The sequence below is a fragment of the Oryctolagus cuniculus genome, chromosome 4 (assembly GCF_051225735.1).
Source record: "Oryctolagus cuniculus isolate XC-2025 breed Fujian yellow rabbit chromosome 4, ASM5122573v1, whole genome shotgun sequence".
NCBI lineage: Eukaryota > Metazoa > Chordata > Mammalia > Lagomorpha > Leporidae > Oryctolagus > Oryctolagus cuniculus.
Window position 1 is genome coordinate 132,946,357 of NC_142870.1, and position 26,666 is coordinate 132,973,022.

Below are 26,666 nucleotides of genomic sequence, written 5' to 3' on the forward strand. Positions count from 1 at the left end.
ACATTATGATTTGAGTGGTTTCTCAACATTCCTGAGTTTTACCACCTGCCCATTTTCTTCCTATGAATTGTGGACAGGAATTTACCAAAGATTCGTATGCCATGGAGATTAGTCCATAACATGTAACTTAGTAAAGGATTCAAAATCCTATATTCTGTTTTATTTTTTAATGGGGAAATACACAGTACATTAACATTTTCAATAGTCACTCTACTGTGCAATAGAAGTCCAGAATTTCTTCCTTCTATCTAGCTATAACCACAAGCCCATAAATCAGGTTTTCTCATCCCTTCCCCCCTTTCTTCCCTCCCTAGCCTCAGGTAACCACTGTTTTATTTTTAAATTTTTTGAGATCACCTATTTTTTATTTTTTTTAAAGATTTATTTATTTATTGGAAAGTCAGAGTTACACATGGAGAGGAGAGGCAGAGAGAGGTCTTCCATCTGATGGTTCACTCCCCAACTGGCTGCAATGGCCGGAGTTACGCCGATCCGAAGCCAGAATCCAGGAGCTTTCTCTGGGTCTCCCACGTCGGTGCAGGGACCCAAGGACTTCGGCCATCTTCTGCTGCTTTCCCAGGCCACAGCAGAGAGCTGGATTGGAAGTGAAGCAGCCGGATCTTGAACTGGCACCCATTGGGATGCTGGCGCTTCAGGCCAGGGAGTTAACCCGTTGCACCACTGTGCCGGCCTATTTTTTAAAAAATATTTATTTTATTTATTTGAAAGGCAGAGTTACAGAGAGACAGAGGCAGAGAGAGAAAGGCCTTCCATCTGCTGGCTCTCTTCCCAGATGGCCACAACAGATGGAGCTGTGCTGATCTGAAGCCAGGAGCCAGGAGCTTTCTCTGGGTCTCTTACGCAGGTGCAGGAGCCCAAGGATTTGGGACATCCTCTACTGCTTTCCTAGGCTATAGGAGAGAGCTGGATCAGAAGTGGAGCATCCGGGATCAGAACCGGTGGCCATATGGGATACCAGCACTGCAGACCAGGGATTTAACCTGCAGTGCCACAGTGCCGGCCCCCAAGATCACCTATTTTTTAGACTCCAAATATGAGTGAGATCATGTGAAATTTGTCTTTCTGTGCTTGGCTGACTACAGTCTCACCCTTGTTGCTGCAAATTACAAGATTTCATTTTTTTATAGCTCAGTAATATTTCATTCTGTATATGTACCGTATTTTCTTTATTTGTTTATTGGTGTATGAGCACTTAGGTTGTTTCCATTTCTTGGCTACTGTGAATAGTGCTGCAGTAAACATGGGGACCAGATGTCTCCTTGACAGATGTCTGTGATTTCCCTTGGATTTATAACCCAGAGTGGATTGCTGGATCATATGGTAGCTGTTTTTAGTTTTTGAGGAACCTCTATTCTCTTTTACACACTGGTTGCATTATTTGCATTCCCATCAATAATGTGAAGGGGTTTACTTTTCTTCACATCCTTGCCAACACTTGTTATTTTTTGTATTTTTGGTAACAGCCAACCTTATTGGAGTAGAGTGATATCTTATTGTAATAGTGATTCCTATTTCCCTTATGATTAATCATAATGTTGAACATCTTTTCATATTCCTGTTAACCAATTGTTTGTCTTCTTTTCAGAAATGTCTGCATTATTACTATTATTATTATTATTTTGCTATCAAGTTGCTTGAAGTATAATATATCCAGGATATTAATCCTTTGCCTAATGTACAGTTTGCAAATACTTCTCTAATTCTGTAATTCTTTTTTTACTTTATTATTTACTGACCAAAATCTTGTTAGTTTGAAGAAATCCAATTTTTCTATTTTGTATATTATTTCTTTAGGTTTGAGGGTCAGATCTAGAAAATCCTTGCTCACTTCAATATGTGAAGTGTTTTCCCTATGTTTGCACCTAATATTCTCAATGTTTCAGATCTCATATTTGGATCTTAAATCCATGTTGGGTTGAATTTTGTATATGGCGAGAAATAAGGGTCTAATTTCACTTTTTTGTATGTTGGTTTCCATTTTTCAAAGCACCATTTATTGAAAAGATTGCCCTTTTTTTTCAATGAAAATTAGCATCACCTTTGTCAAAGTTTAATTGGTGGTAAATGCTTTGGTTTACTTCCAGGATCTCTGTTCTGTTCAACTGGTCTACTGCTCTGTTTTTATGGAAATACCATGCTGTTTTAATTACTGTGGCTTTGTAATATATTTTATAGTTAGGTAGTGTAATGCATCATGCTTTTTTCCCCCCTCATGACTGCTTTGGCTCTTCAAGGTGGGTTTTTTTTTTTCTAGTTCTGTGAAAAAGTCATTGGAACTTTTACACACATTACATTGAGTCTGTGAATACTTGGGGTATATGTATATTTTAATGATATTGATGCTTGCAATCCATGAACATGGAATGCTTGTTCATTTCTTTGTTTCATCTTAATTTTCTTTCATCAATAATTTAGAGTTTTCATTGTAGAACTCTTTCACTTCTTTTTAAAATTTTTTATAGCTATTGAAAATAGAATTGCTTTCTCAATTTCTGTTTCAGATGATTCACTATTGGTATATGACAATGCTATTGATTTTTGTAGGTTAATTTTGTGTTCTGCAACTTAACAGAATTTGTTTATTCAGCTTTTTGATGGAGTCCTTTGGGCTTTCTTTATACAACACATCTTTTACAAACATTGCCAATTTGACTTCTTCCTTTCCAATTTGGATGTCCTTTATTTTTCTCTTTTGTGTAACTGCTGTAGTCTGGACCCCCAGTACTATGATGAATGAAACTAGTGAAAATGGGCATCTTTGTCTTGTTTCAGGTCTTGGAGAGAGCCTCCAACTTTTCTCTGTTTCTTAGGATAATAGCTGTTGTCTTGTTATACATGGGATTCATTGCATTGAGGTAAGTACCTTCGATTCCTAATCTGTCAACGTTTCTTTTTCTTTCTTTCTTTTTTTATTGTGAACTTGTGTTAAATGTTATCCAGTGCTTTGTCTGCATCTATACAGAGTATCATGATTTTTGTTTTTATTTTTTTAAAAATTGTATTTATTTATTTAAAAGGTAGAGGTACAGACACAGAGAAAGTGAGACAGAGAGACAGATATTCTTTCCATTGGTTCAATCCTCAATTCGCTGCAATGACCAGAACTGGGCCAGACCAAAGCCAAAATCCAGGAACTTCTGGGTCTCCTACATAGGTGCAGGGTCCCAGGGATTTGGGCCATCTTCTACTACATTCATAGGTGCATTAGTGGAGAGCTGGATCAGAAGTGGAGCAGCTGGGAGTTGAAACCAAGCCCATATAAGATGACAGCATTGCAGGCCACTGCTTAACCCACTGTGCCACAGCACCAGCCTTGATTTTTGTTTTTCATTCTGTCAATGTTGTGAATGACTTTTATTGATTTGCATATGTTAAACTATCTTTTCATCCCTTGGATAAATCCCACTTGATTATGGAAAATGATCTTTTCAATGTGCTATTGAATTCATTGTCTAGTAGTTTGTTGAGGATTTTTGCATGTATATTCATCAAGGGTATTGACCTGTAACTTTGTTTTTCTGTTGTGTCCTTCACTGATTTTGATATCAAAGTTATCCTGACCTTGTAGTATGAGTTTGAGTGGATTCCCTACATTCTGTTTTTTTTTTCTTATTTTTTTTTATTTTTTTTATTTGACAGGCAGAGTTAGACAGTGAGAGAGAGAGACAGAGAGAAAGGTCTTCATTCCATTGGTTCTCTCCAAAAATGGCCACCATGGCCAGCACTGCGCTGATCTGAAGCCAGGAGCCAGGTGCTTCCTCCTGGTGTCCCATGTGGGTGCAGGGGCCCAAGCACTTGGGCCATCTTCTGCTGCCCTCCGGGGCCACAGCAGAGAGCTGGACTGGAAGAGGAACAACCAGAACTAGAACCCAGCACCCATATGGGATGCCGGCGTCACAGGCAGAGGATTAACCAAGTGAGCCATGGCGCCGCCCAACCCCCTCTTCTATTTTAAAGAAATATTTAAAAAAGGATTGATGTTAATTATCTTTTAACAATTTGGTAGAATTCGACAGTGAAGCCATTCAGTCCTAGATTTTTCTTTGATGGAAGAGATTTTTCAATTACTGATTTAGTAATTGCTAATTTACTACTTGCTAGTAGTTTTTGGACTCTTTAGGTATTTTGCCTTCTCATTATTTAATCTCACTAAGATGTATGTTTATAAAAATTAGTTATTTTATTCTAGGTAATGAAATTTGTTGATTTATAAATGCTCATAATAATCTGTAGTGATTTTTTTTTTTGACAGGCAGAGTGGACAGTGAGAGAGAGAGACAGAGAGAAAGGTCTTCCTTTGCCGTTGGTTCACCCTCCAATGGCCGCCGCGGCCAGCGCACCACGCTGATCCGATGGCAGGAGCCAGGTGCTTCTCCTGGTCTTCCATGGGGTGCAGGGCCCAAGCACTTGGGCCATCCTCCACTGCACTCCCTGGCCACAGCAGAGAGCTGGCCTGGAAGAGGGGCAACCGGGACAGAATCCGGTGCCCCGACTGGGACTAGAACCCGGTGTGCAGGTGCCGCAAGGCGGAGGATTAGCCTAGTGAGCAGCGGCGCCGGCAGTAATCTTTTAGTTCTGTGGTGTCAGTTGTAATCTCTTCATTTCATCTTTGGTTCTATGTATTTGAACCTTCTTTCTTTTTTCGTTGGTAGTTTAGGTAAAGTTTATCAGTTTTGTTTGTGTTTTTAATGAATCCAGTCTTCATTTTCATTGTTTTTTGATTCTACTTTATCAGTTAGTTGTGCTCTGATTTTTTTTATTTCTTTATATCAATTTGGGTTTGATATTTTTATGTTTTTCTAGTTCTCTGAGATGCAGTGATTTTTTTATTTTTATTTAGGCATTGATTGATATAAACTTCCCTCTTAATACCAGTTTTATTGTATCTCATTGGTTTTGCTATGTTGTGTTTCCATTTTCTTTCATTTCAAGACACATTAAAATTTCCTTTTTTGATTGTTTTGGAAATAATATTTCCATGGATTTTTATTGTTTCTAAAGTCTGATTTATAGTTTTATTGCATTTGGTCAGAAAATATACTTGACATGAGTTGTGTTCTTTTAAGCTTGTTGAGAATTTCTTGGTGACCTATCTACCATATGATCTACCAAGGAAAATGTTCCATGTGCTATTGAGAAGTCTGTGTATTCTGCAGTAGTTGGATGCAAAGTGTAAAGTTATGTAGATGTCTGTTAGGTCCAGTTGATTTATGGTGCAATTCAATTGTGGTTTCTTTGTTGATTTTCTGTCTGGAAGTTATGTCCTTTCTAAAAATGGGGTATTAAAGTTTCCTAATATTATTGTAATGGAGTCTATCTTTCCTTTCAGATCTATTAATATTTGTTTTATGTATTTGCATGCTCCAATATCAGGTGCATATATATTCTTAAGTGTTATTTTTCTCTTGCTGAATTGAGCCCTTTATCATTATATAATGACCTTCTTGATCTCTCTTTCCTTTTTTTGATTTAAAATCTATTTTGTTGGTTAGAAGTATGTGTACTGATACTGTTTTTTTGGGGGGGAGGGGGTTTAAAACACATGGAACATCTTGTTCCATCTGTTCACTTTAAAATTCAATTGAATTCCTTATAAGCAGCATATATTTGGGTCCTATTTATAATCCATTCAGTCATTCTATGTATTTTTTAAGGATTATTTATTTACTTGAAAGGCAGCATTATGAAGAGGCAGAAGCAGAGAAAGAAAGAGCGAGAGAGAGCGAGAGCAAGAGAGAGAGAGAAAGAGGTCTTCCACCCACTGGTTCACACCCCAGATGACTGCAATAGCCGGAGCTGAGACAATCTGAAGGCTGGAGCCAGGAGCTTCTTCCAGGTCTCCCACTCAGGTGTAGGGGCCCAAGGACTTGGGCCATCTTCCATTGCTTTCTCAGATCATAGCAGAGAGCTAGATGGGAAGTAGAGCAGCTGGGACTCAAATTAGCACCCATATGAGATGCTGGCACTGCAGGCAACAGCCCCACCCACTGTGCCTCAGGGCAGGCCTTTCTATGTCTTTTAATTATTGCATAATTCAGCTCATTGACTTTTAAGGTAATAAGTGAGTTCTTACTACTGTATTTTTGATAATTCTTTTGTGATTTTTTTCTATTGTCTTTTTTACTCTTCCTTTTTTCCTTCCTTCCTTCCTTCCTTCCTTCCTTCCTTCCTTCCTTCCTTCCTCTCTCTCTCTCTCTCTCTCTCTCTCTCTTCTCATTTTATAACCTATCTTTGTGGTTAAGTGATATTTCTCTAATGGTACACTTCAATTCCTTGTTTATTATTTTGGTAAGTCTGTTTTAGTTTCTTGCTTTGTGATTACCATGAGGCTTACAAAAATTTTATTCTGGCTATGACAAGCTATGTTAAAATGATAACTTAGGGATGATAAAAATAAGGAAAGAGGGGGCCGGCGCCATGGAACAGTAGGTTAATCCTCTGCCCATGGAACCTGCATTACATGTGGGCACTGGTTCTAGTCCCGGCTGCTCCTCTTCCAATCCAGTGCTCTGCTGTGGCCTGGGAAAGCAGTGGAAGGAAGATGGCCCAAGTGTTTGGGCCTATACACCTGTGTGGGAGACCAGGAAGAAGCACATGGCTCCTGGCTTTGGATCGGCGCAGCTTCTGCCATTGTGGCCATTTGGGGGGTGAACCAACAGAAGGAAGACCTTTCTCTCTGTCTCTCCCTCTCACTGTCTGTAACTCTAACTCTCAAATAAATAAATAAAATCTTTAAAAAATAAGGAAAGAGACTAATAAAGAACAGTAAATTTGTGCTGCACTTCTCCCCACATTTTGAATTTCTTTAAGAAAGGTTTAGTTATTTACTTGAAGGTCAGAGTCATAGAAAGATAAAAAGGAGAGAGAGAGAGAGAGAGGGAGAGAAGGAGAAAGGGAGAGAGGGAGAGACGGAGAGAGAGAGAAAGAGACCTTTCCATTGGTCCATCTGCAAATGGCCACAATAGCCAGGGCTGGGCTAGGCCCAAGCCAGGAGCCTGGAGCTCCATCCAGTTCTCTCAGTTGTGTAGCATGGGTTATCTTCTGCTGCCATCCCAGACACTAGCAGGAAGCTAGATTAGAAATGGAGCATCTGGGACTCATAAGGAATGCTAGCTTGGAAAGCGGCACCTTAACCTGCTGTGCCACATCTTCAGCCTCCATATTTAATTTTTGATATTAAATTTGACCTCTTTCAATATTCTGAATGTATTAATGTTTAATGTAGTGATTATAACTTTTTTAGTCTTCATGGTAAAGTTACAAATGGTGTATAAACCATGCTTACAATATTAGAGCATTCTGAATTTGTTAGCGTAATACTCTTACCAGTGAGTTTTTTACATCCTAATATTTTCTTCTAATACAACAGCATCTTTCTTTCAGTTTGAGGAATTGTTAACATGTTTTGTAGCATAGTTCTTGTGGTGTTAAATTCTTCTTTTGTTTGGGAATGTCTTTTATCTCTCCCTCATATCTGAAAGCTATGTTTTCTGGTTACAATATTCTTGGCTGGTAGTTTTTTTTCCTTATTACTATAAAAGTCTCTTCTCACTCCTTGTGACTGTTAGGTTTCTGTTGAGAAGTTTCTGTTGGGAACCCTTTTATGTGTAATTTGCTTCTTTTCTATTGTAGATCTGAGAATCCTCACTTTATCTTTAACCTTGGAGAACTTGGTTATAATATTCCTTGAAGTAGATTTGATGGGTTAAATCTCAGTAAAGAGCTTCAATCTGCCTGTACTGGACAGCTGTGTCTTTCTTTATGTTTGGGAAGTTGTCTGTCATTCTCTCTTTGAAAATGCATTGAGGGGCCGGCGCTGTGGCGCAGTGGGTTAAAGCCCTGGCCTGAAGCACAGGCATCCCATATGGGCACCGGTTCTAGTCCCAAGGGCTCCACTTCTGATCCAGCTCTCTGCTGTGGCCTGGGAAAGCAGTGGAAGATGGCTCAAATCCTTGGGCCTCTGCATCCATGTGGGAGACCCGGAAGAATCTCTTGGCTCCTGGCTTCGGATTGGCCCAGCTCCGGTCATTGAGGCTATTTGGGGAGTGAACCAGTGGATGGAAGACTTCTCTCTCTCTCTCTTTCTCTTTGGCTCGACATCCCACTGTAACTCTTTCAAATAAATAAAATAAATCTTAAAAAAAGAAAATGCATTGTACCCTTTGGAATTCCCAAGTCCCTCTTGAATCCCAGTGCCCTAAATATTTGCTCTTTTCATGCTATCCTATGTTTCTCATAAGCTTTCTTCATTCCTCTTGTTTTATTTTCCCCTTTCTCCTTCAACTATGCATTTTCAAATAGGCTGCCTTTGAGCTGATTCTTTCTTTTGTTTGATCTTTTCTGCCACTGATGCAATCTGACACATTTTCAATTTCAGAAAGTGTATTTTTCAGTTGAAAAACTTCTGCTTGATTTTGTTTAATTACTTCCATCCTCTATCAGAGCTGTGTTGGAGTATTGAATTTCTCTGAACTTACTTTAAACAGCTATTTTGAAATATTCTTCCAAGTATTTGGAAATATAAATTCCTAGATAGTTGGTTTCTGGCATGCTTGCTGGTGTACACCATTGTCTTCACATTGAATAATTTTATTATAGTAATCTGGCTTGACTTTTGACTGTTCTAAAAATTCTTAGCAGCCTATTTATTTTTTTTCTGAGCCTGTGGATACTTCAGTTATTTTAGCACTAGATAGCACCTTCCATCACAGTTTGCTCTGGTTCCACTATTGCTGTATTTTCACTGATTCAGTCTCACAATACACCTTAAACTCATTTTCCCCCAAACTGCAGCTCATGCACTGCCCAGTATGAATTGGGGAATTACCTAGAAAGGGGTAGTGCACGACTACAAACCTCTTCCTGGGCCTTTGATAGGCTCAGACTCCTTGTCCTGTGTCCATGAATGCCATGATCCTGGATAATATCCAGAGCCCTCACTCCACCACCAGGAGCACAGCCTGAGAGTAGGACCAAAGCTCCTTGCTGTGGTCTGTCTGCTGCTGAGGGGCACTCCCTGCCTGCTGCTGCCCCTATCAGCTGCAGGTGATATTGGCTGCTCACCTGTGACCAGGGAACTCTCCTGGGTGCTGATGCAGGTACAGAGGCTCTGTAGCCACTGTCCTGAGGAGCAGGACTGTGATAATCTGTGCAACGATGGGATTTATCAGCCTGGCACTGAGTTCCAAAGCAGTCTTGTGATTTATTGCTGTCTGCTCAAGTTTGTAGGAGGGGTAACAGAGACAACCCTTCAGCTACTAAGACAGATCCTAGGTAGGTTACAGCTGAATTTCAGTCATCAGGTCCAGTGTAATCTCCACAGTGCACACCAGATCTGCATGAAATTGGGGGTGACAGGCTCCAAAGTCTGTCTCACCAGGGTACAGGTCTCTACTACTGGGACAGATTCCAAGATTTTTATCCATGGGAACTTGCCTCTGGAAGGAAATAATTAGAATCTGCCAGCACTGGGCGTTACCAAGAAAGGCTCTTGCTATCTGCTCAAAATTGAAGGATACTAAAAGAGGTAGACCACTGGCCACCCAGACTGGCCCCAGGCTGTTCACAATAGGTTTCCACAGTTGCAAGTTTATACAAAGTCTCAGGAGTGTCCTTCTGGCCCACCAGGAGCCAACAGTAACACATGCCAAAATTAGAGCAGGTGTCTGCTTGTGCTAGGCAAGTCTAGCCGCACAGTGTGTGACACAGCCAGGACCTCAAGGCCTTTGGGATTTGTCAAGTGTCATATCTATGGATGATTAATCAGCTCTGACTTTCCAGGTGCAATCCCAAGCTCAGTCTCCTGGCTCCTTAGCGTTTTGTGTTCTGGCAGAGGCTGCTTGGCTTTGGAACTGCAAATAATCACTCCACAAGTTTGGGAGTGGGGATGAAGGGTGCAGTTTGAATAACCTTTTTAGCAATGAGATTAGCACTTTTTTCAGTTCACTCTCCCCCTCTCAAGTGGGATATGTGTCTTCAGACTGTTTCTTGGAGCTGGGAGAAGAGTGATTCTAACAAGATGAGGCACTGTGGTTTCTCAGCAGGCCTCTATATCTTCTGGTAAGGTGACTTAGTGTGTGTAGATGTTCTCTTTGGTGTCTTGCGGGGAAGGCTTCCCTGGAGCCTTGTAATCAGCCACCACCTTCTTTTCCTTTTCCAGATATCTTTCTTTAAAGACTATTTGGAGGACCAGCGCCGCGGCTCACTAGGCTAATCCTCCGCCTAGCGGCGCCGGCACACCGGGTTCTAGTCCCGGTCGGGGCGCCGGATTCTGTCCCGGTTGCCCCTCTTCCAGGCCAGCTCTCTGCTGTGGCCAGGGAGTGCAGTGGAGGATGGCCCAAGTGCTTGGGCCCTGCACCCCATGGGAGACCAGGAGAAGCACCTGGCTCCTGCCATCGGATCAGTGCGGTGTGCCGGCCGCGGCGGCCATTGGAGGGTGAACCAATGGCAACGGAAGACCTTTCACTCTGTCTCTCTCTCTCACTGTCCACTCTGCCTGTCAAAAAAAAAAAAAAAAAAGACTATTTGGCAAAGTAAGAGTGGTCTTTAGCTTATGTAGCCAATCTCCTTTCCTATTATGAAAAACAAACAAAAAATACTGGTTTGTGAAATTCTGACATCTAGAATCCACAATGTTAACCTCAGTTAAATTTAACTGCAGACTTGCAGTGGATGGGTGATTAAATTTATGATCCAGTAAAACAAACAACTAATAATGAATATGATGAAACTTTAAAATTGCTTGCAGTGTTGAGGGGGGTGGGTAGTAGCATTGTTGCACTGTAGGTTAAGCCACTGCTTGTGATTCAGGCATTCTACAAGAGACCATCAGTTTGAGTGCTTAATGCTCTGCTACCAGTCCAGCTCTTAGCCAGCTAATGTGTGTGAGAAGGCAGCAAATACTAACCCAAGTTCCTGGGGTGTGCTCTGTAGTAAGGACCACTTGCACTTGTGAGAGCACATCTCCCCCCCATTCGGTTGTGTAAACCTCAGCAATTAGAGGAAAGATGGTTCCCGTATCTCCATTGTCATCTTGCCATGTTACAGGCGTGATGACCTGATCAGCCAATTTTAATCCTTCAACGCCTTGGAGGTTGGGCCAGGCACTGTCTTCCAGTGTTGCATTTTTCTTGCGTCCCTAGCTTTTAAGACAGTGGCATCTGCCCCCGTATCAATTAAACCCACAAAGGCAATGACATCTAAGTATAGGGTCAATTTTGGCCTCAGATTGAAGATAGCCATCGACCAGTTAATGGTGGTGGGACTCCCTCTTACTTGCTGGGCTGAGGGCTGCCCTACTGGGAATTTAAAGGGTTGGTCTTGCAATCCTGTGCCCAATGAAAGCCTTTTTTATATCTGGGACACAGCCTTTTGGGCTTGCCCCGTCTGCCGGCATTTGGGCAGTTTCGCCGTAGGTGTCCTGTTTCCTGAAATCCCCAACAAATTGGAGGGTTGTTAGTCTTCCTTGTGTTCAGTTTGTTAATGGCTGCAGTTAGGGCTTGTATGGGTGTATCAGCAGGGTTTACCTCCTTTGTGGCTGCTATCCGTTTAGAAAAGTCTTCATTACGGACTGGGGCGATTGCAGCTTTTGCTTCTTTGGTAGCACCTTTCCAAGCTAATTGTTCGACCAAATTGTCTTGATCGGGGCCAGGCGGCAATCTTTTCTCTACTGCCTCTAAGACTCTGGCAAGGAAATCGGGGAACCATTCGCCTGGGCCTTGAACTATGTTTTTAAAGAGCTGATTATAAATAGGAGGATTTATATTTTTTAAGGCTCTAAGTGCCAAATCTCTGACCTGATCAAAATAGGCAACTACTCCAATGCGGGCCTGTTCATGAGGATATATGTAGGTGATGTGGTCTATAAGCATTTCAAAGGTTACTGCAATTCCATAGGCAGCATTATTCCTCACCACGTTTTTAGCCTCTTCCTCATAGGAGGCTTTCCACTGTAAGAACTGTAGTCTTGACAAACATGCTTTAAGCAGTGTAACCCAGTCAAAATGAGTTTGAAGGTTCACTGCCCATTGTGTGAGCACCTGTTCAAAGTTGGGAGAGTCAGGACCTGACTCTTGAGAAGCCTTTTTTAGCATAGTAAGGTCATTTATGGGCATTGGAATCCAGGGCCTGAATTCTGCATCTGCTCCGACATTAACGGCAAACGTGCGGGTGGGATGGGGTCTAGTAGCTGCCCTGAAAGCCTGGGGTGCCTGGGAACTGCCACAAATGTGGGTGCAGATGGGATGACCTCGCATGGGTTATTGCCTTGAGGTCGTCTAAGTTCATCCCATGGGTATTTGGGGGGTGGTTGACTAGGCATTGCTGATCATCCCAGAATTCGGAACCAAGTCATCTTCCCTCACTCGAGAGAGGTGAAGCTCCGGAGACACTGTGTGGGCATACGGCCTTGACCTAACAAATCAAGGAAGTCCCCCACTAAGCACAGGACATACGTACGGTCTGATACACCACTGTCTGTCTAAGGTAGGGGACCCCCTGCAGAATGCCATCAACACCTGAGGTGCTAGGAATTTGTTTTGTTATGGCAGCAGTGCTATGCATGTCTTTCCTTTGGCTAGAGTTGGTGTGGCATGCTGCTCTTTAGTGCTCAAACATGGGAAAGATACCCCCCTCTCAGAATCCTGCACAGATTACCAAACATAGTGCATCTGTGAGTGACAAGAGCCTGACACTCCAGGTCCCTGTCTCACAGACAACAGTTGATGACTTAGGGAGAGAGAGCTGACAGTGAAAATGTCATGACAACAGAGCCTGACTGACAACAGGTTGTGATTGGATAGTTTCAGAAACTGCCTGGCAACAGAGTCTGACTGTCAACAGGCTGTGATTGGATGGCTTTGGAAACTGCCCAGCAACAGGTTGTGATTTGCTAGGGCATAAACCGCCCCTTGACCAGATTGGCTGCCTTGGCTATATAAGCTGCTGTAGCAACTGAAATAAACGAGTCTGCAGGCTGCTTGCCTCAGGCCTGCTTTCACCCAACTCCCGGGGTCTGTGTGGTAACTCTCTGCCTCTGGCCCCCTCCACACTCTTCTCTCAAAAATGAATCCACAGCAACACTGGGGCCCTGCTACCCTTGTGGGAACCTGGATGGAGTTCCTGGCTCCTGTATTCAGCCAGACCTTGCCCAGCCTTGGCTACTGCAGCCATTTGGGAAGTGAGCCAGCACATGAAATCTCTCTTTTGATCTCTTTTCTTCTCTCTCCAGAGAAAGAAATTCTAGTAATTAGAGTTCTCACCACTAGTGGTCAATAAGATAAGGTATATGTATGAAAAGTTCGATCAGAGTAGACTAATGGCTTGGAGAAAACTTGTTGGATAATATTGGACATCATGATGACTAGAGAGTCTTTTTTTGTGAGAATTATTTCATCTATTTAAAATGCAGAGTGACAGAGAGAAGGGGAGAGACACAGAGAAAGACATCTTTTATCCCATGGTTCACTCCACAACTGGCTGCAACAACTGGGGATGGGTCAATTTGAAGCCAGGAGCCTGGAATTCCATCTAAGCATCCCACATGAGATAGAGACCCAAATAGTTGGGCCATTATCCACTGCTTTCTCAGGTAAATTAGCACTGGAAGCGGGGTAGCTGGGATTTTTACCATTGCTCTGATATGGGATGGCTGCATTGCAGGTGACTGCTTAACCTGCTGTATTACAATACCGGTTCCATGAAAAGCCCTTGTTTAAAAATTAAATTCATACTCTAAACTGAATTTCCGTCCTTAGTGACATTTGTATATGACATAGGGTACATGCAAATACTTTAGGGAAATCTGCAAGTTATTAAAATTTTACATAAAATTTAATTTTAGGCAATTTTTCCCCATCCTAGTCCTAGTCATTGTGGGTATTTGTGGATTGAGTAGCAGACAAGATCTCTCTCTCTCTCTCTGTGTGTATATGTATATATATATATATCTCCATCTATCTAGATATCTAGATAGATATGTATATATATGTATATCTCTCTCTATCCATCTCATTGTCTCTACCATTTGAATGAATATAAGAAAAAATTATGACAGAAAAGTCAGAGAAATTAGAATGTTGTTATAGAAAGGATTCCTTTAATGTAAAAGAAAGCAGTATAGGTCAAACAGAGGGAGAATTTAAATTTCAAAAAAAAGTAAGACTGAAATTACAGGTATGTTCCAAATCTCAATAACATGAAGTATGAATAGAACAACTATTCTACTCAAAAGTTAGAGATTATCAGACTGAATACATACTCATACCAAATCAAGTACTGTCTATAGGAGACACTTTGTTTGCAGAGACAGAAACTAAAATTTTAAAAATACAAGAAGATATACCATGTAAATAGCAATCATAAAAACATGACATAGCTACGATAATATTAAATTAAATTTAAACAAAAATGTTATTGTGCACTTCTTAATGCTAAAAATGTTAACTCACCAAGAATATATAGCAATTATAAACATAGAGGCACCTAATAATGTTGACTAAATTGAAGGGAGACAGAGATAATTGAACCATAAAAGTTAGACTTCAATACTCTACTTCCAATGATAGTTTCAATGTGGATTCTAACAACCCATAAAAGAGTGCCTGGGATCAAGGCTGACTTCCACTTCTGATCCATCTGCCTATGCACCCTGGTAAGCAGCAGATGATGGTTTAAGAACTTAGGTCCCTGCCACCCACATGGGAAACCAAACTGGAGTTCCTGGCTTCTCGTTTTGACCTGGCTGTGTTGGGCATTTCGGGAGTGAATTAACAGACAACAAATTCTCTCTCTCTCTCTCTCTCTCTCAGTTCTGCCTTTCAAATAAATAAGGACAACATAAAATCTAGGCTAGAAATGGAAACAGATGACTAAGACAACACTGTAAATAAACTACCCTTACAGACTTTGAAAGAACAATTCACCATAAATCAGCGGAATAAACTTTCTGCTCACATAGAGCTTTCTCCAGGATAGATCATATTCTAGGCCAGAACATGTTTCAATAAATTAAAAAAGATTAAGATAATACCAAGTATGAATTGTCATCACAATGAAATATAGAAATGAGTAACAATGGGAAATTTACAAATATGTGGGAGCAAAACAACAGACTCCTAAGTAACCAATGAACCAAGAATAAATAAAGAAAACACTTTCACATGAATGAGAAGGAAGACAGAATATACTGAAATGTATGTGATGCAATAAAAGCAAATACTGAAGGCAAATCTATAGGTATAAACAGCTTTTATTGAAAAAAGATGAATGATCTCAATAACCTGACCCTCCATCTTAAGTTACTAGGAAAAGAAAAGCAAATTAAATGCAAAGAAGAAGAAAGGGTATAACAAGTGAAGGACTAGAGAAATTGATGACATAGATATCAGGAAAATAATAGTGAAAAATAAAAAAGGTAAAAATTGAATCTGTGAAGTTTAACAAAGTTAACAAACATTTATTTGAACTGATGAAGGGAAACGAGAGGAAAAACGGGAAAATTGGTGTTAACTTCCTAGATAAAAATAACTTTAAAGAAAGACTGTAAAAACTTTTGGCCATCAAATTTTATATATATATATATATATATATATATATATATATATATATATTTTCAGCGAACTCTTAGAAAGGTAAAAAGTACCAATATTGATTTGAGATGAAAAAGAGGTCATCTGAGTAGAACTATAACAAATGAATAATTGAATTAGTGATGTAAAATTTTCCAAAAGGAAAAGCACAGTATCAGATGCTTATCTGGTAAAATCTACCAAACATTTAAAAGAGAATTGCTACTGACTTTTCACAAATCCTTTCAAAAATAGGAGAGGAGAGAATACTTTCAAATTCATCTGAGTACAGGACTATCCGGGTAGCAAACCAGACCAAAAAAAATCAATCTCATGACAGGAAATGACTGTCCATTCTCTCATTAAAATAGCGACAAAAATTCCTAGAAAAGTACTAACCAAAAGAGTCCCAAAACATGTGAAAAATGTTACACATTATATTTATCCCAGGAATTTAAGGTTGGTTCAATGTACAAAAATTAGTCAACATAATATGCCATATAAATAGACCTCATTATGATGAACGGGTTTCAGCAAGGCTGCCAGGACAATTAAGTGTGAGAAATAATAGTCATTCAAAAACTGGGACTAGATAACCCATGCAAAAAATGATTCTACATCCTTCTTTACATCATACACAAAAACAACTAAAAATTATCCTCCTAAATGTAACAGCTATAAGTCAAAAATAAAATATTAGAAAAATATATGGGTAAATTTTTGTGACTTAAGTTTAGGGAAAATTTTCTTTGATGTGAAATCAAAGGCACAGTCAATAAAATTAAAATCAGATAAATTGAACTCCAGCAAAATTTAACTTTTGTCCTTCAAAGAATACCAACAAGAAAGTAAGAAATCAACCCAAAGAATCAGAGAAAATACATGCAAATTATATACTGATGAGGGATTTCAATATAGTACAGTACAATATAGTACAAGTATAAACACTTGTACATTTAAATAATATAAAGAAAAATAGCCTGATTACTAAATAAGAAATGGAACTGAAAAGACACTACTCCAGTGAACAGCTAGTAATGACATAAAGAGATCATTGGGCTCATTAATCATTAGGGGCATGTATATCTAAACCACCATGGCAATACAATTTCACAGCTACTAGTATTACTATAGCATAAAGGATAGTAACAAGGATTGGTATAGATTTGGGGATATTACAATCCTCACATACTTCTGATGGGAAAGTAGAAATGGCACAGCCACTTTGGAAAATAGTCTGGAGCTTATTAAAATGTTAAACATAGAGTCATAATATGACTCAGAAACTCTTTTTACCTTAAAGATAAGAAAATATCTAAGAGAAATGAAGTTATGCCTTCCCCCAAAATTTGTACAGCAATATTTATGGCAGCATTATTCATAATAATCAAAATTGGAAACAGCATCAACAGTCAGGGCAAGGGCTGATAAAGTCACCGTTTCCCATAGTGTTCATTTCACTTTAACAGGTTTCCTTTTTGGTGCTCAGTTAGTTGTCACCGATCAGGGAGAACATATGGTAAACTATGAGAAATGGTGACTTGATCAGCCCTTGCCCTGACTGTTGATGAGCAACTTAATATGTTATCCCTCTTAGTATTTTTTTTTATTTGTTCTACTTAATACTTTTGGTTGAATACTGTAATCAATACACAGTTATTCTCAAGTGTTGAAACTTAACTGAAAAGTGATCACTGTTAAATATAAGAGTGGGAGTAAGAGAGGGAAGAGATGTGCAATTCGGGACATGCTCAAGCTGACTTACCTCAAACGGTGGAGTTAGAAACATACCAGGGGATTCCAATTCAATCCCATCGAGGTGGCATGTACCAATGCCATCTCACTAGTCCCGGTGATCAATTTCTGTTCACAATTGATCATAAGGATAGGACTAAGAGCCAAAGGGATCACATAAACGAGACTAGTGTCTGCAAATACTAGCTGATAGAATAAAAAAGGGAGAGAATGATCCAACATGGGAAGTGAGATACACAGAAGACCCATAGAATGGAAGATGTCCTAAACAGCACTCTGGCCTCAGAATCAGCCCTTAAGGCATGCGGATCTAGCTGAAAAGCCCATGAGAGTATTACAGGCATAGAAAGCCAAGACACTCTGGCAAAAAATAAATAAATAAATAAATAAATAAATAAATAAATAAAACCTTACATGAAAGATCTCTGTGAGTGATATCCCAGTGAAAAGAACAGGTCATCAAAGAAGGAGGTACCTTTCTCTTAAGGGAGGAGAGAACTTACACTTTGACTACGACCTTGTCTAAATATGATCAGAGTGGCGACTCATGACAAGAGCCTAGGGTGATTACTGATGCCATAAACAAGAGTGTCAATTTGTTAAGTCAACAACAGGAGTCACTGTGCACTTACTCCTCATGTAGGATCTCTGTCCTTAATGTGCTGTACATTGTGATTTAATGCTATAACTAGTACTCAAACAGTATTTTTCACTTTGTGTTTCTATGTGGGTGCAAACTGTTGAAATCTTTACTTAATATATGCTAAATTGATCTTCTGTATATAAAGAGAATTGAAAATGAATCGATGTGAATGGAAGGGGGGAGGGAGAGGGGAAGGGGAGGGTTGCGGGTTGGAGGGACGTTATGGGGGGGGGAAGCCATTGTAATCCATAAGCTGTACTTTGGAAATTTATATTCATTAAATAAAAGTTTAAATAAAAAGAATATACATACAAGGGACTCAAAACAAGAAGAGCAACACAATTCAGTAAAACAATTTCTGAAAAGGATCTAAATACACATTTCTCAGAAGTAATGCAAATGATTAATACATGAAAAATGTTCAATTTCTCTAGCTATTGGGGAAATGCAAATCCAAAGCACAATGAAATATCATCTATTATGCTACTAACAAAAAGACAGAAAAAATTAGCAAATGATGATTAAGATGTAGAGAAAAGGAAATCTTAATACACTGTTTCTGGGGAATACAAAACCATACAACTATTATGGGCAACAATTTGAAATTTTTTCTGAAAATTAAAAATGGCTCTACCATATGACCCCAACTATCCTACTTATGGGCATTGTTCTGCAGGAAATGAAATAAGCACATGTAAGAGATACCTGTACTCTTGTGTTGCATGCTGTACTATTCAGTGTTCAAGATATATCTTCAAAGTGTCCATCAGCAGATGAATGGATAAAGAAACTGTAGTATACAGACTCAATGGACTGTTATCTAGACATAAATGGGACTGAAATTCTGATAACTACAGTAAAATGGATGGAACTGGAGATTATTATGCTAACTGAATTCCATCAAACAGAAAAACTAAAACTATGTGTTCTCTCTCATATGTGAAAGTTTATATAAGTATTCATATTGATGATATATCTCATTAATATGAACCTAAAATAAAGGTTACTTGATACTGGAAATGATGAGGAGAGGAGGAACGGGGGAGATTAAATTGGATAATGGATACAAAAATGCAATCAGATAAAGGTAATGGATTTTGGGGTTCCGTAGAGCAGTGGGGCTACTGTGGCTAATGATAATAGATTATATTCCTTGTAAATAATTGGAAGAACGAAGCTGGTAGGCTCTAAATACAAAGAAAAGACAAGGAAAGACTAATTGCCTGATATGATCCGTTTATGCTGTGTGTGTGTGTTGACATACTGCACTGCCTTCCATATAATGTGCAAGTTTTATGTGTTAATGTGTTAATTCAAAATTTTAAAAATAATGAATTGAAAACAAGCTTGTACTCAAAAACTCATAGAAGTTTATTTGTAATGCTCTTAAGCTGAATAAAAATGTACACGCCCTACAAGGGGTGAGTGGTCAAAATGTGGTACCTTCATACTATTGACTATCACTCAGCTATAAAAAAGAATGTACTAAATCTCCAGGGAATTATGCTGAGTAAAAAAGGCAATCCCAAGAGATTGGATATTTTTTGATGGTGGGTAGGTGTTGCTATAAAGAGGCAGTGTGAGGATTCTTTGTGTGATGGAATTACTCTCTATATTGTCTGATGGTATTATTGTCAATACTTCATGTATTTCTCTGCACTACAACTTTGAAAAATGTTATCAGTGAGAAAACTAGGTGAAGGATGCATAGGGTCTCTGAATCTTTTTTTTTTAAAACTTTTATTTAATGCATATAAATTTCCAAAGTACGACTTATGGATTACAATGGCTTCCCCCCCATACCGTCCCTCCCACCCACAACCCTCCCCTTTCCCACTCCCTCTCCCCTTCCATTCACATCAAGATTCATTTTCGATTATCTTAATATACAGAAGATCAGCTTAGTATACATTAAGTATGGATTTCAACAGTTTGCTCCCACACAGAAACATAAAGTGAAAAATAATAGATGATTTTTTAAATGATGATGAAATCGTGAATCATTTTTTAACATCTGCATGTGGAAATACAGTTACCTTAAAATTATAAGCTTAACACAGTATATAAGGGACCACTTCTTACTCCATGGACTACTTGGGGAGCTGAAATGATTTATCCATGCAACCCCCTTTAGTGTTGACTATTTTGAATGTTGGAGATGTGGTTTTTAAATAGGGTTTTCCCACCTTTGTTATGTTTTGGCCCATTGGAAGTAGTACTTCTAGGATGACCTAAACCCAGATATGATAGTAATATTGGTATACCTTGATCCCATAGTTGATATACCAGCCTGTTAGAGTGTCCCAGTCCAGAAGTTCTAGTCTGGAAATGTGAAAATAAATATTTTTAAGAGGATTTTTAAATGATTCTGTCATCCGAGTGAGGCAAATGTCAATTAGAGAAATTATTACTAAAGTGTAAATAATTAATTCATTATTCTTTACTTCAGTCAGTATTAACTGCCTGATAAAATGCTCTCATTTTGAATTGGGAAGGAAAGAAAATGAGCAACAAACATCATGGTAAATATTTATTAATCATTGTCAATGAATGAATATTTCCTTCTCTCAAGAAGAAATCACACAAAGAGATCTTTTCATGAATAGATAAAAATTGTCCTTTATGGGAAAGTCATCTGTATTGTTGAGATAGTCAATATTTTTGCATGACTATTGCTTCCCTGCTAATCCTAACATCTGAGCCCTTCTTGGTTTGCTGCAATAAGCCCTAACACCTTGTTCTTTAATTCACACAAGATGTTCCCCTGGCATTACTTACCATTTGATGATGTTGCCTTGGTAATTTATTTGGACACTCTAATAATCCAATGATGGTCTAGAGGACAAAAGTACAAAATTGTGTGTATGTAAAGAATAAACTCATACTTGCTAACACAGAATACAAATTCTGAACAGCTAGTAGCTACCATATATAATAATAGTTTAATATTTTACACGTTTCCTTAAAAAAGAACACTGATATCTGATAATCATCTTAAGAAGACTGTCTTATATAAGAAAAATCAATCATATTTTCATATAAATGTGAAAATAATTCATTTATTTCTTTAAATTTATGTCCTTGATCCTTCAATAATGTGCTTTATAAATGTTTCAATCATGTACTATATTATATTTAATATTTATTTCCTTCTAGTTCTCAAAATATTTTCAGAAACCACAAAATGTATGTAATTTATTGAAATCTTTAGAAGTCTCTGATCCATTTGCTACTAATTTTCATTATCCCCAATATTAAGTTTGTAGATTTAATATTAACAAACTTTGAAAAGATATGCCTATAAGAGCTATCACTAATCCATGTGTTGGGGATTCTAAAAATCTCAAATAGTCACCAAATACTCAATATCAAGACATCTCTTTGTGACCAGAGGGGAAAGAAGCTTTTAATCTGCAATAATGGTTGATAAAACAACTTTTTTAAAAAAATAGAGAAATGGATAAACCCATTTTCCTAAATCCCAAAATATAACAACTTTGGAATTCCAAAAATAGTGTTTGCTATATTTACAAAATGTGATTTTATTTCCATCCAAATTAAAACCTTGTGAATAAATTTATTACAAAGATGAATGTACTTTGCAAGTTTAAATAACATAAGTAAAGTGGCAAAAGAACTCCTTGAATTATCCTCAGGAACAAGACAAAAGCGGCATTATTTGATTTCGCAACATTCACGAGTTTTAACAGAGCAATAATCATGGTCATCTTTGAAGGCTAATTTGTTTTTGAAGAGTGTATAAGACAAAAGATTAAATGTTGCTGACATGAAGAAAGAAATTTAATGGTCAATAAGAAGCAACAATGAAAATGTGGTTATAGCATGTTTTTCTTTCTTAAATGTGCGTGATATTTTAGTGATCAAATGCCTCAGGAACATAGATTGTACTTTCCTCTTGAGCTGTTGTATTTCCTTATCCTTGAAAGTAGGATAAGGAAGGCCCAGTTAACCTTGTAGCTAATGCTAATCCTTGCAGTATCTTTGCTATAAAATTTAAGTTGCTTTGTAAACACAGTTTTACAGCTGCTCCAGTTTTCTGACCCATTAATCTGATAATCTGAAAACTGTCTTGGGTCTTTGCAATCTCCCATATATATATATATATATATATATATATATACACACACACACATATATATATATGTATAATAGGACTTATCTCATGGTGTTGTGAAGATAATATGAGTTAATTCACTTGAAGTTTCTAGAACAGTGCTGGAAACATGGTGAAAAAGAAAATACTGGTTACTCTTATCATTAGTGCACCCATTAAATTTGAACACTAAAGGATATGCATATAATTAATTAGTATTCTCCCACAAGAGCTTAGTCTAAGGTATTACTAAGGCAAATAAGTATTAAGTAACCTCTGTTTCATCTTTATACTAATATCAAAATAGATGACTATTTGTATAGTATTTACTCTCATTTTGGTTTCCAGGAAAGACTTTGAAATCCAAACAATCTGTTTTGAGTCTTGTCACTACTTTTTAACTGATTATGTGACCTTAGTAAAATTAATCTTTCTAAGCGTCCAACTGTAAAACAAGCTAATACCTACTTTGTGGAGGTATTGGTAAAATCAAAGAAAATAATATTTGTGGGGGCGGTGCCGTGGCTCACGGTTAATCCTCTGCCCACGGTGCCAGCATCCCATATGGGTGCCGGTTCTAGTCCCGGTTGCTCCTCTTCCAGTCCAGCTCTCTGCTGTGGCCTGGGAAGGCAGTGGGGATGGCCCAAGAGCTTGGGCGCCTGCACCCACGTCAGAGACCAGAAAGAAGTACCTGGCTCCTGGTTTCGGATTGGTGTAGCTCCAGCCGTGGTGGCCATCTGGGGAGTGAACCAACAGAAGGAAGACCTTTCTGTCTGTCTCTCACTGTCTGTCAAATAAATAAAAAAAAAAATAAAAAAAAATAATGTGTGTAGATACCTGACAAGTAACCTAGCTCATACTAGGTGTGTAGCAACTATTTGTTTTCTATTCTTATTTATTATTTCAAAAACGATGATCTAGAATTATGACTTTGATAAGAGTAAAGTCAATTTTAGCCCAGTGCATCAAGTTAATTTTAATGTAGTCTCGATTTCTTAAACTAAAGAAAACCTTAAAATTAAGAATCAGTTCTGATTTTTCTATGTGTTAAAAGAGAATTAGGGATAAAATTATTAGACTAAGGAAATATTGTGGCTTTTTTACTAAATGTTTTCACTTTGTAATACAAACATGAAAAATGTCCATTTTTTTCCAGAAAATTTAGTAAGAAATCTTTTATTGTAAAACTCTTATTGATCACTTTGACCTAAGTTAGGCAATATCTTATATAACAAAACTTCAAACATTTAGATTTATCCAGGAAATCAGTCTTAACAGTATTTTTATATTATCAAAGAAATAAATATTTATGTAAATGTGATTCAGAAATTTAAAAGAGAAAAGACCATCTATAATCTCACATTCCAATAGACCCATTGTTGAATGCATTGCCATCATTTCTATTTTTTTAAAAGAGTTATTTATTTATTTGAAAGGCAGAATTACAGAGAGGTAGAAGCAGAGGTAGAGAAAGAGAATCTTCCATCTGCTGGTTCACTTCCCAAATGGCTGCAATGGCCGGAGCTGGGCTGATCTGAAGCCAGGAGCCAGGAGTTTCCTCTGGGTCTCCCACATGGGAGCAGGGGTCCAAGGACTTGGGACGTCTTTCACTGCTTTCCCAGGCCACAGCAATGAGCTGGATTGGAAGTGGAGCAGCCGGGACTTGAACTGGCACCCATATGGGATGTCCACACTGCAGACGGTGGCATCACCTGCTATGGCACAGTGCTGACCCCAATCATTTCTATTCTTTCTACAGAAAATTCAGCTAATTTTCATATATTCATAAACTTATTTTACATTGGAAAAAATCACAGAAAACTTTGCAAAGATCAAGATTTTTGGAATGAGTAATAAAGAGAAGTCCATCACATCCAGCCATTGAAGTCTATCAGCTTAGGGGAAGACCACACATTAGCCAAGTTAGCCTAGAGAGCATGCCTTAAGCTGCTTGAAAGAGCAGGTAGGACACAGGCACCTACGGGAAGGACTCAATAAAGAGCAGGTCCTTGCTTTGCATTTGCCTTCTCCTTCATGTTAGATCTGTGATCTGAGTGGAATGGCAGAAGAATCTTCTGACATATATACATTTAAAACATTCTCTCTCCCTCATTTGCACCTTTGTATACATTCAATCCTAGCAGAAGGGATCTTTCTATTCAGAATTAATGCAGACCTGTGGTTATGTTCTTAATATTTAATTATATGTGATTAAGTATCTGTCATCTATCTATAATCTATCATCTATCTATATCATCTATCTATTGTCTATATCTATCATCTATGTATCAATCTATCTTAGGAACTCCTCCTCCAATCTTTCATTGGGAGGCCATATAAAAATATACTGGGTCTTTTCTAATAAAAGGGTTTCTATAGTTACTATGATTTTAGGGGTGGGGCAGGATCATCTGATAAATGAAACTTTTGCCATTTTAGCAGAAGTAGGAGTCCAATAGGAGAAATGTAAAGTGTAATGAAAAATGCAGAGCTACAACTGACTTTAAAATCTTATCCCTCCTATTGTGCTAATATGGCTCTGGGAAGAGTTGGAAGTACTCCTTCAGGTATTTGAAATTCTCCAAACAACTCTCCTGTTTCACTTTTCTAGTAGACGCAAGACACCTGGTAGATGGTAGAAAATTTTTCTGAGCTTGGACTGTTCATCTGGATGGCTCAGAAATAAATATATTCTTTAAATACGTTCTGAAATACAACTCAGGGAAGGACAGGAACATAATGAGGCCAAGGCCAAGGCTTTATTTCATAAAGAATAAGTTCAAGATCATTAGTAAAAGAAAAAAAAACAAATTTAATTTAAGACTAAAGATGTTCTTTGGAGGAAATCAGTCCCCATGGTGTCAAGCTGAATTTGATTTCAGATACTTTAAAGGAACATCAGCCATGGCCTGATGAAAGCACATTACCATATTTTTCCTGCCCTCTTACCCAACCCACAGCTCATTCTTACAGAGAGGAGGGAAGGACTTTTGGGCTTTTGACATCTGGAAAACATCTTCAGGGGAAAATGTCTTTGCAAGACCCAATTTTGCCCTTGGGGGATGGATGTAGACCATCCTGGGGGAGAGTGTGGTGCATGACAAGAGAGGACTTTGGGCTGGAAGGTTGGAGGGGAAGGAAAGGAAGAAGCTACAAAATGAGAAAGGACATGTGGAATAAATATTCAGGCAGGATCCTATGGGGTTCAGTGGAGTTTATTGGCCAGCCTAGAGGTGTGGTCTTCGTTCCATCAAACTCAGCAGGTTTATGCTTCTTGTTGAAATATTTCTGTTGAGAACGGCTTTAGTCTTCCTTGGGGTCCAGGATGTGATGATCTAGAAAAGGAATGATACAGTAGAATTTGGGAGGAGAAAGGACACATTGTTTTGATTTATATCTCCACCTAGATAGGCAGAACAGGGAAAGTCCCTGTCTCCTAGGTCACAAGGGAAAGAAATAAATTCCAGCTAGAAACCTGAGTTAGGACTGTAACATCCAAAGCCCCTTTCTGCCTTGTTTTTCTGATGTACACTGGGAGACAGTGAATGAACTGCTACTGACTGAGCAGATGGCCAGGTGGTCAAAAAGTCAATTTGGTGACAGGGGTTTGGTGCAGCAATTGGGATACTGCATGGGACGGCACATCCTATTTTGCAGTGCCTGCGTTTGAGTCCTGGCTCCGCTTCTGATTCCAGTTTCCTGCTAATGTGGATTGTGGGGGGCAGGTGGGGAGAGCCCAAGTACTTGTGTCCCTGCCACCCATATGGGAGACCTGGACTGAGTTCCAGGCTCCTGGTTTACACCTGGTCTATCCCTGGTAGTTGCAGGCATTTGAGGAGTGAACCAGCCAATAGGAACTGGATTCTCATTCTCTCTTTCTTTTTCATTAAAGGTCAATTTTGAGAGAGAGGGAGAAGAGGGATCTGAAGTACATTCATTCTCTAACCAAGTTATCTTCATAAATGGACTCTGTATGTGGCACAAAGCTCCCAGAAAACAGAGACAAAGGTCAGATACTGATGTGTCAGGAGGCCTCTCAGGCTGAAAGTTTGGTGGAGCTGAAAATGGAGGCAGAGGTGGCTTGCTTAAATTGCAATTCCTATGGCAAAAGACAGAGTGTACACTGATTTTTATTGGATATGTTCTTATTTCATGAGTAGGAAATTAAACTTCGTATTTCTGCTGACTGAAGCTAGCTTGATAATTTAGTATTAATTTGCATATTGGCTGGGATGTTTGCTGCTACACGGAGAAGAAAATTCACAGTAGAGTTGTGCCCTATTCTTTATCTGGAGCAAAAGCAGCCTCCAGTGTGCTGTGTGTGTGTGTGTGTGTGTGTGTGTGAGAAAACTATTCTTTGGAAAGTGGCCACTGGCAATTCCTCTTGAGCAAACCCTTAACTCTTTTAAGACACACCTGAGACAGTTCAGTAATAAGCCTAAGATTCAGGATCCCTTTTTCTTTCATTAGGTGATGATTTCAAACTGCGTGGGTGCTTTCTAATAGTCACCAAAAGGATCCATTTTGAGCTCTGATTGAGTTTGGTTTTTAATATTGGTGTGAGTAC